Here is a 10,240-nt window from a genome sequence, read left to right on the forward strand (position 1 = left end):
TCTGCAGTGGGTTAAGAGTGGCCATATGCTGTGTAGTGTTTTCATGAGTGCTTTCCTCTTCTAAGTGAACTGCATCTGCTGCACATGTAGTAATTAAATTTGAAATAGAAGAGTCAAAATATTCCTGCTGCAAGGTTGTTGATGAATAAGGCATAGCAATCTGATTATATACATATATATATTTATTTGTGCACATGAAAAATAAAATCACTACTCTTTTTTGTTTATGCTAGTAGAAAATAGACCCATTTAAACTCCGTTGTTAATGTGATTTATTGACACGGCAAGTTGATTTTAGACATATGACATATGAAGATCCAGGGGAGTGTAATTCTAATAGCAACATTAATTTGTCTTCTCAGTGCTGGAAAGAAAAAAAAACAACACAAAAACTTGCAAAGCTTTTTTTTTAAACCTGCAGGGGTTCTGAAAGAGCAGCTGTCACTTTTTAGCCTTAGTTAATATTTGCCATCATTTTTCATCCTGCTCTTGATACTACAGATATGCTGGGGGAAAAGGAAGCTCTCCACCTGCTCCAAGTCCAGAACAAAGAGCTTAATCTTGAAGACAAGCACTGAGAGCAAAAGAGTTGCTCTGTATGAATCTAGTTGCTCTGCCACAGAAATGATGGCAGTGGATTTCTGTCTCTAGTCTACTGTAGCTAATACTGATTTCTGTAAGTTGATGGAGCATGCAGTACCCTATTACCAAATGCCATCGCAGACATGTTTTGCAACCATTACCATGCCACAGTGGCACAGTGAGTGCTGTGTTCTGAAGTGTTATGAAGGCCCTCAGGCAGCCTGAATGTAAAAACATTCTCTGAAGAATTATGGAGACAACTATCATCATCTGAGGGGGAATTCTAATTTGAAATAATCTTTATCCTCAAATGAAATCTGTCATCTGGGTCATTGCTGCTGTAAAATGATTATTTTTTCTCCTACGTAAGCAAGAATAGTTGAGACCTATTCTTAGCAGTTAATCATATCTCGTAAGCCATTTAATAAGCTCAGTAAGCTTGCTTCATGAGTTCTATATTGTTCATTATAAGATAAGCAGTAAGGGCTCTGGGAAACCCCTTGTAAGGTGTCCCACTCTCAGAGGGTTGGAACAAGTTAAGGTTCCTTCAACCCAAACCATTCTATGATTCCTGGAAATATTTGGATTATAAAGAATGGCACCATAATCTGCCTTTTCACCAGTGTAAAGACCAAGAGATCCAAAAAAAAGCATCAGAATTCCCAACCGCATGCCTATGGTTGTATCAAAGGCTGCTGTTGGGGTGGGATTGTGTATCATCTCCTCTTATGCACTGCTTTTGAGGCTGGGTGAAGCAGCAACATGCAGCAGATAAGTGCTCCAACACTCACCACCAGCTTCCTCAAGCACACCAATCCCTCTTCCTGTTTTTTGTGTTTGCTGTGAGTAGGTAAATGTGCAGAATGTGCAATTTAACAATACCATTTTCTCATGCCTGAGCTGTCCGGTGGGTACAGTCACTCCTTGTTTAGGTTTCCTGCAGGAGACTTTTGTCAGCTCATCTTACAGGAGACACTGTTTTCTTCTGTTTGTCTTGGTGCCAGGTTGGATGGCTTTGAATCTTTTATAAAGGTGATTGTCTAAATAAAAGCTTTGCTTTAAGGTGTCCAACTACCCGCAAAAACCTAACAATAATAAATTCCCTTCTGTGCAGCAGTAGAGCTGTTCTTTCACCTAGAGCATGCAAACTTACTGCATTGGTTTTTCTTTGGCCCTCTCCTGTTGGTAGAAAGGAGGCTGGAGATGTTCAAGCACTTTTGGGGCATACATGGGAGCTGAACCCCAAATTCCTGAATCCTAATGGAAACAATAGAAACTCAAGAAAAGAATGAAAAGAGGTTGGAGCCTTTCATTACACCCCCAATTCTTTTTTTTTGTGTGTGTGTGTGTGAAAGCACATAAAAATCAAGCAAACTTGGGAAAAGTGCCTTCCTCTGAGAACATGAGCAATCCCATCGATTTCAACGAGAGACAGAGCACAGCTGGAGCTGAGATGAAGCCATCAGCTTCCTGCTAGGTTGTGTCTAGCTGGCACAGATGCAGTTAAACAAATCACTAAATTTCCACTAGAAAGACATTTCCCTGTGGGTCAAGTGGGTTAGGATGGTTGGTTCTTTTGTTGGCTACCCACTGTTTTGGGTGCTGCAAGCAGTCAGTGAATATATTCACCCCACAAATTCTTATGCCTGCTGTAGTTTTTATGTCTTTGCAGTTTTGTGCAGAGTATTCAGGCTGCAGTTTGTTACTAGAGTTTGTTGAAAAAATGTGGCATATAATAATGAAGTAAAAAGTAAAATGGATTTCCTTTCTGGGTTTCTTTAGCCCAAATACACATTATGTATTCTCTTAAACTCACTGAGAGAATGGTCTGATGAATGGACTGATGAGTGAGGGGGTCTGGAGGCTTAGAATTAATTTGTAGTCCTAGCTGAGTTTTCCTGTGCAAAGACTAGGCAGAGAAATTTAAGGCTCTAACTCCAGGTGATGATGATCCTTCTTTAGCTGCTACTTAATCCTTTAAACCATAATTGCTAATTTAGGTCACTCAGCTGTATGGTTTCTGAGAGTTGCATTCCTAGGAAAATAATTCTGCCTGGGGATGTTTAGAAGCCAGGATGTCAAGGATGGTGCTGAGGATTGAGTGGTGTTAGCAGTAAGTTTACATCCGTTATCTCCTTTCTGTGAGCTGTAAGGAAGCTGAGATCCGGGCTGTAGTACCTCCTCACCTCATAGGGAGGATGGAAGCAAAAGAGACCAGGAGGATAAGGTAGGCTTGAGCCTCAGTCTGGGTGGAACTGTGTCACCTCCGGGTCCTTTTGTTGGTCCTTACAGATCTCAGTAGCTGGGATCTTAAAGAAGGAAGAGTTAAACTAAATAACTTGGAATAGCCAAATCAGTTTGACCAGGACAATGGATTTAAATCTGCTACTTTTGAGATGATTGGTTTTAATACTCTTATAACACAGCTGCATCAGACCATGTTTAGATTTTCACCAGGAAAACAGCATTTCAATCCATGTAAGGTGCTCAATTCACCCTGTGTTATTGAATCCACGAGAGCAGATTGGCACTGCAAATTACTATCCTCCCCATCTCCCCCCAGGGGCAGTTTACCTTGTGGCTCCCTGAGGAACTGTGTCTCTAACGTGAGCACTGAATTTTTCATGGCACTGCTTCCCAGGGCAGAGCATTTGTGTTAACAGTGTTCCTTTTTGTACTTCTTGTTTTCAGATATAAACCATCTTTTTGGCTCTGATCTTTCCCTCTGAAGACATGTGCTTCCTGTGCAAAACACTGTGGGCCCAGCCTAGGTGCTGAGGTTTCAGGCTTTGGGGAGCTGCTTGGTAAGTAACCTGGGGAAGGTTTGGTGATATTGTGGGAAGCCCAAAGTTTCCCAAAGGGGTTTTCTGCATTTAGAAATGAATTAAACTTTCAGCCTTTGTATTAAGGATGTCACAGAACATTTGCTGCTATTCAGAGGAAACATGCAGCTGAGCTCTGCAGTAAATGGAAGTTGACTGGCCAAGATACTCTGCTGATCACATAACTGGCTGTACTTTCAGACTACCATGGTGTCACAACTGCTTGATAATGGTGAAATCTCACAATGTTAAGTTATAGTCTCAGGTAGGTATTACAGTCAAAGGCATGATGCCATTTAATTCTGTACTCTTTGCTTGAGATCTTTTATAGCGTTTTGCAACAATACGGAAAGAGGTTGCAGCTCACAGCTATCACATTTCAGTGTCTTGCTGTGTTTCTGGTAAGGATTGAAATGATCAATGGGGACATTCTTTTCTCTTAGTAATGGAGATTTAATTTTATGATTGTTCCGGATAAACAGGATTAGGTTTAATCAGCTCTAGTTTTCTTAAGTGTGAGTTATTTTGCTGTCATACTTGTGCTGTAATTGAATTAATGACTCAATAGATACTTACACTGATATCTTTTCGTCCCACCTGCCTTGCTTTCCTTTGTGAAAAACAGCCATGTGATGGTTAACAAATCAGTGGATACTTTGGGACAGAGTTGTCTTTTCATTTGTGGATTAATTCTTACAAGCCAGAAATGGCAGCAGGCATCCCTAACCTACAGTGGGTGTACCTGTGTTAGTGCTTCAGTTTTGGTTGAACTGCACTTCTGATATGTCTCTCCCAGTTGTTCCTGCTTTTGGTGTTCTGTGGAGTCTGGGAGTGCAGGAACTGGATTCCTTTCAGGTGATGTTAAGGTGAATGGCGAGCATGGCATTTGCACCATGGAGCTAGACTGGAGATATCCTGAATTAAAATATAAAAACCCCAAATCTGTGCTGTTCGTATCAAATCCTCTGCATCAACACCATTACTCTGCGGGCCTAATTTTGGGCCACTTGCTACTGAATAATGTAGCAAAAATGACAGGATTTTTCTGCTTATAATTTCTGGGAAACAGGGAGCAGAAAATATCCCTCAGCTGTAGACCGACACAAATACCTCAAAGTTCAAGTTTTTTTCAGCAGCCAGAAAAGAAAAAGGATTCTTATGCACAATTGCTGATTATTTAAATTGTAAACATTCCAGTGCAGTGTAGCAAATATATTTAAAGCCATGAGTGACAGACATTTCTCAGGTAATTTATGATATTATGCTCATGTAAGTGTTATAGCAAGTATGTAATAATATTTAATAGTATGTGATAACATGCACGTTATAATACTTGGTGGTAATAAAGATAATTTATTACCTGTATAAATATATGAATGTACTGCAGAGCATAAAGTCAATATTAAACCCTATGCATGGCAAATTCTTTTTCCTGGAAAGATTTTTACAACATTTTCTATTCATACACTCTGTTTCCATAGAATATATGCAGAGAAAGCATCACCTGTATATTTTTCATTTTTTCATGAAACAAGAGAGATCGAATTCCTTAGGTCCTAACCAACTTTAGATTGACTTCAAAATATTTTGGCCATATTGCTTCAGCTCCTTTGAGTCCTAGCATCTGTCTTACTTCCATCAGGTAGAACTGATTTTTGTGTCTGTCAGGATGCGCTGGAACTCAAGGAGTGTTTTCATTACACTTACTCAAAAGGCCGTTTCTTTATAGGATGTTATTTTATCTGAAATTCTCCTTTCTTGGACCCCACAGGATAGCATCAGAGTGAGACATACTATGAACTTATTTTTTTTGAGTGACTGGGTCAGGCATGTGGCAATAGTTTTTGTAAGTGCAAAACAGTGTGCGGTGAATAGAAGCAGTTTGATATGATTTTCTGCTTGTAGTGGCTTTTCAATCTCTAAAAAGCAAAACTGAGAGTTTATATTGAGGAAGAAGCTCAAGTGTTTTTCTGTTTTCTGAGTTGATATGGGCTTTATCTTTCTTTAAAGGAAATGCCCTTATGGTTTATTGTGTCTTTCAGTACAGTGAAGTATTCAGTTGTGCCTGCAGTTTCCAGAGGAGCACACAGCTAAGGAAGAGGAAGACCTGTGAAGATGACAAGCTGTGGGAAGTCCAAGTGTTCAGGAAAAGAGAATATGGGCCTGGAATTTCCTTACGATCTCCTCATTGAGAATGCCAACTGGGAGGGCTTGCAGAGGAGGATCCTGACTATGGTGCAAAGAGTCAGTTTGGACAAGGAAACGAGAGAGGGCTTAAGAATATATAATTCTGAGAGCTTTCCTGGCAAATAATTAAGTAGGCTAGTTTTACCACTGATAGAAATAGCTTCCCATTGATTTAGGAGGCTAAACCTCCAATAATACACTGAGAACATAGTCCATTTTCCCTGATACTCTTCTAGAGATGGTTGCAGGGAAGGACTCCAAAGCTTTAGTAGAGGCTACCAAACCTTGACAGGACAGCAGAAAGGAGGTCCTGAAATATGGACTTTCTGGGAACAGCCAATTTGCTTTGTGCGTCTAGAATATTATTTTTAGTTGGAAAATGGGAAGGCATATTTGAAGACAGTCTAAAGCCGGGAAAAATATAGCTATCATTTATTTGTCAGGAAAAAACCAGGAAATTTCTATTTTTATTCTTAGGCAATCTTTTCACTTTCCTTCTTTTAAAATACAATGACAGTCAATGATTAATAGACGCAGTCCACAGTGCTGCCAGCGAGAAGCCAACCTAAGTGTAGGGAAAGCTTAAATAATTGAAGGGAAAAAAATGACAGAGGCAACCATTAGTTCCTCTTGACAAGAAAAGCTTCATATGCTGGCTATTTGCCCAAATAAAAGGGAAAATTTACCATTAGAGTAGTGCAATCTGTAGATTTTGTGATGGACTTCCCTTGGGGGCAAAAGAAATGACAGGGCTCAGTGTTTCAAAATTTATAGAAAATGATGCAAAAACCTCCTCATTTTTAGTTGCATTACAGCACTTACAGCACAGCCAGCTTGTCAGAAGTAACTGGGCAGGATTCCAGAAACAAAACTCCCTGTAGGAGCATGAATCATGTAGCAGTGGCTAGTTGCCTTCAGAGGGTGGCTCTACTCCATGGACATCCTAGTGATCATGAGAGACTTCACATACTTGTAAAATGGTCAGCAATTTTTTAGCTGAGCAAATCAGATTGGCAAACGTTGGGTAGAAAACAAACTCCAGTCTCCTCAGAGAGGACAATGGAAAACAAGTATTCAAAATAAATAAACATTTTTCCAAGAGCAAGTTCTAGTTTATTAACTGAACTGTCTATTCTGGAGTTCTGTGTTGTGAAACAATATCCTCCACTAATAACCACATTCTCATCAGGGGAATAAGAGAGGATCCTTTCCTATGAACTGCAGACTACTGTTTCATATGACACGTCTCTTAATGTTGTTTCCTTTAATTTCTATGCAAAACAAGTACCAGAGGACAGGTTGTCCTGAAAAATCTGATAAGACTGACTTGTCTTCCATTGCAGAAGTTTCCTAGAGCCTAATTAGTCCTTTTGCACAGGCAGTAACAATAAGGCAATTGTTAAATGGTGGTGTTTATGTGATTATGTAAAATGAGATGGTGATGAAAGAAGAAGCCAAACACTTGGTTACATGTGGTTGTTAGAACTTACAGAAGTGACCATGAAAGGACAGAGGGCTCATGATTTTCTCCCACATCTACAGCCATAACAAAACTCACACTGCTCATCACTGGAACCAGCTTGGAGCCAATGAACCGCACAAACTATTTCTGGGATGTTTGGATATTGAGCTGTGTTTGCTAAGTTTAGGGCTCTTCACATGGCCGTGGCTGTACTACATACTAGGTTTGGCTGTACAAGAAGAGCATCATATTGCAACACAAAATTCTGAGTTGGAGCATAATTGGAATTTGAGCTGAATATAAACTTTCATGTAGAAATGAAAAACAGCTTAGAACAAGTCTTTTAGGTTGCTTTTGACTCTTGGCAGGCACAATATTAAATAACAATGACTGCTGATTAGGGAGCAGAGAAAGATGGAAGTGGTAACTACATCCAGCCCTTGATAACATCACATCTTGGACAATGATATCTAAAGCTTTTAGATGATGAGAGTAATGGCTATAATGCGGGCAATGAAAGAGCAGCATGTTGACTACCATCGCCTAGCAAAACTTTTTCTGCTGTGGCATTCTGGAAAAAACCGTGGTGGCATACATATATAGGGAGTAATCATTCAGCAAAGTAAATTTGAGTGTGTACACTGTGGCAGCACTTCTTGAGTTTGTGCCTGCTAATAATCCTGTCCTTTTGATAAGGTCTTGGTGTGAGTTTTAGGATGCTGCTTACACTAAGTGATGGTTTCTGTGTAACTTTAATGAGAAGGGGCTGGTATTGCTCAGTTTTGTTTCAACTTACTGCTTTTGAAGGACTGTGTAGTATCTGTCTAATGAGACCCAGCTGTGCCGGCCAGGTGGATGGCTGCCAACACCCTGATCACAGAGGTAACTGTTAAACACTGGAAAGATTTCAGAAAAAGTTTTTTTTTGCAAATATATACTTCACCATAATTCAAAGGATCTCCCTAAGAAAATTATCTTCCTCTAATATTTTTCATTGTGTCTGTCCTTTACAGGTGGCAGCAAGCTGGCACCTTTTGATATTGAGATTCTCATTCTTAAGCCATTTAATTAAGGTAATTATGCTGTGTGGATTATAAGAATTGGAATTCATCTGTAATTCTTTTGCATCCAGTAACTCCTGAAAGTTTTGGAAAAAAAAATCTGCAACAGTGCAAGGAGATCTGCCAAACTTGACCTTACTCTTACTATCCTTGTGAAGAGGGTACTATTGTTGCAAAACTTATTTCTATACCAGAATTCAGCTTTCAACAACATGTAACACTAAGTAGCTCTCCACAACCAAAGTTGTGTGTGCTGGAAGTATTCCAGAAGGTACTGAAACACTGAAACAATATTAGAGAGAGTAGTAGAGGTGAATGACCTTCCTTTCCAAGGTTGGTTTGGTTTTTTTTTTTTTTGTTTTTGTTTTGTTTTGTTTTGTTTTCTTCACATGAAGGGGAGCCACAAATGTATTTTGGATTTGTTTCATAGAGGCGTCACAGACAGTTCTAGTGACAATAATACTTGGAATGAAGGCTGAAGAGAGAAATTGGAGTTAGAGGGCTTCATCTGAGAGCAGAAAACACTAATGATTCTTTGGATGTCAATAAGAAGAAAGATGCCAAAGAGACAAGAAGAAGCACTAATGTAACAAAGTCAGGCAAGAGAAAGTTATAGAGGAGGAAAGAGGCTGTGGCAGGACAAAGATAGATGAATGCGCAAGAATAGGAAGATCTCCATGATTGAGACTCAGAAGCATTTATCTAAATTCCAGACAACTCTTACGTATGAATGAAAGTCAAAGATCTATTCTGCCTACTGTATCAGTAACAATATTTCCTGGAGGCATTTTGCCTGCCAAGACTTGGGATGCAGCAGCTACTTCTTCACAGTAACAGTCAATGTAGAAAGCTGTAGAAAGGTTGTGTTCTGATCCCATCATTGTTTCCCATCTGGTAATGATTTTCCCATCCCTGTTTAACGACCTTGCAGCAGAAGGTGGCTGCTGTCAGATACCGAAGCAGTGCCTAAGGAAAGGGCCCAAGGGGTGTTTTATGAGAGGTTACAAAGAGGGGAAGGACTCCTGCCAGAGAGCACTTTGAGGATGAAGGAAGTACCAGAAACAAGGTTCAATCTAAGGCTACCCAGGTACTGAAGAGGGTGTACCTTTGGTCCTCACAAAGGGTAAGCTGGAGGCTGGCTGCTTTTTGTTGTCTGAAGCAAAGCTTGTATGTCTGCTGTGATCTTTCAGGGGAAGTGGCATATAATTTATTTTGGGGGGGGTATCTTTTTTTTTTTTGTGTGTGTATAATTGCTAGTAAAGCTAAATTCTAGAAATGAGGCTTTATTTATTTATGCTATAACAGATTGTACATATGTAGTGATTCTGAGTAAGACTGGGGGAAAAAAAACAATGCTTTGTTATGCATGGGACCTGTTTTGATTGCTATATCTGCCATGTTTCTCCTCCAATCCTGATTTTTCTTTCCACAATTTTAATGTTCTTGAGCTGGATAAATTACTTCTAAACACGGGAATTATGAAATCTACAAGAACTAGCTCTAAGACTGCTTAGTTATTGCAGTGTGCAAAGATAGTTTTCATTAATACTCCACATTAACAAAATATTCTGAAGTTGATTTATTGCATCTCCTGGACTTTCTGTATTTCTCAATAGGTATTTTCCCGAGCTGCCATAACTTCTAGTTGCCTGCTGTGAGAAACTGATACCAGCCAGTTCAATTAAGTTGATGAAAACTCTGAGTTAGAGGTAGGTACTGCCAGATCTCAAGTTCCAGACTAATATTTTAAAACTGTATTAACTTAAGTGCCAAGCTGGAAATTTTCCATGCAGTTTTTTTTAACATTAATGTATTTTGATAATTAAATACTCTAGTTATACCTTGAAATGTATTCTGTGAATCCCAAATTCTTGACAAATTTTTGTTGGCTGACAAAAAGAATGCTGAATTTACTGAGCTGCTGTCTAAAATCCCAGAGTTTGTGGTTTTAGCTAGAGGTAGGGACTTGAGATTCACTGCAGAGCTGGAGTGCTGGGCTTATTCATCCAAAGATCCCCACTGAAGGTTCAAGTGTGGGAACTCCCAGGGATGAGCACACCAGGGTCATTGAAGGCTCTTGATTCCACTGGCTTCCATGTCCTGCATTGCTTTTTTTTTTTTTTTTT

General features: G+C 39.5%; 1 long non-coding RNA gene across 3 annotated transcripts in view; it reads left to right on the top strand.

Moving 5' to 3' along the window:
* Positions 1–2,555: 2,555 nt before the first annotated feature.
* Positions 2,556–10,240, top strand: part of LOC104910796 — a 12,399-nt gene continuing 4,714 nt past the window's right edge. The window contains exons 1-6 of one of the 3 annotated variants that reach the window (XR_002114461.1): positions 2,556–2,809; positions 3,274–3,386; positions 3,479–3,669; positions 5,447–8,126; positions 9,046–9,237; positions 9,731–9,823. This is a non-coding gene — a long non-coding RNA (uncharacterized LOC104910796). The remainder of the gene's footprint in view (positions 2,810–3,273; positions 3,387–3,478; positions 3,670–5,446; positions 8,127–9,045; positions 9,238–9,730; positions 9,824–10,240) is intronic. The other 2 variants (XR_002114466.1, XR_002114464.1) reach the window with 2 other exon arrangements.

This window comes from Meleagris gallopavo, chromosome 4 (assembly GCF_000146605.3).
Source record: "Meleagris gallopavo isolate NT-WF06-2002-E0010 breed Aviagen turkey brand Nicholas breeding stock chromosome 4, Turkey_5.1, whole genome shotgun sequence".
Lineage (NCBI taxonomy): Eukaryota > Metazoa > Chordata > Aves > Galliformes > Phasianidae > Meleagris > Meleagris gallopavo.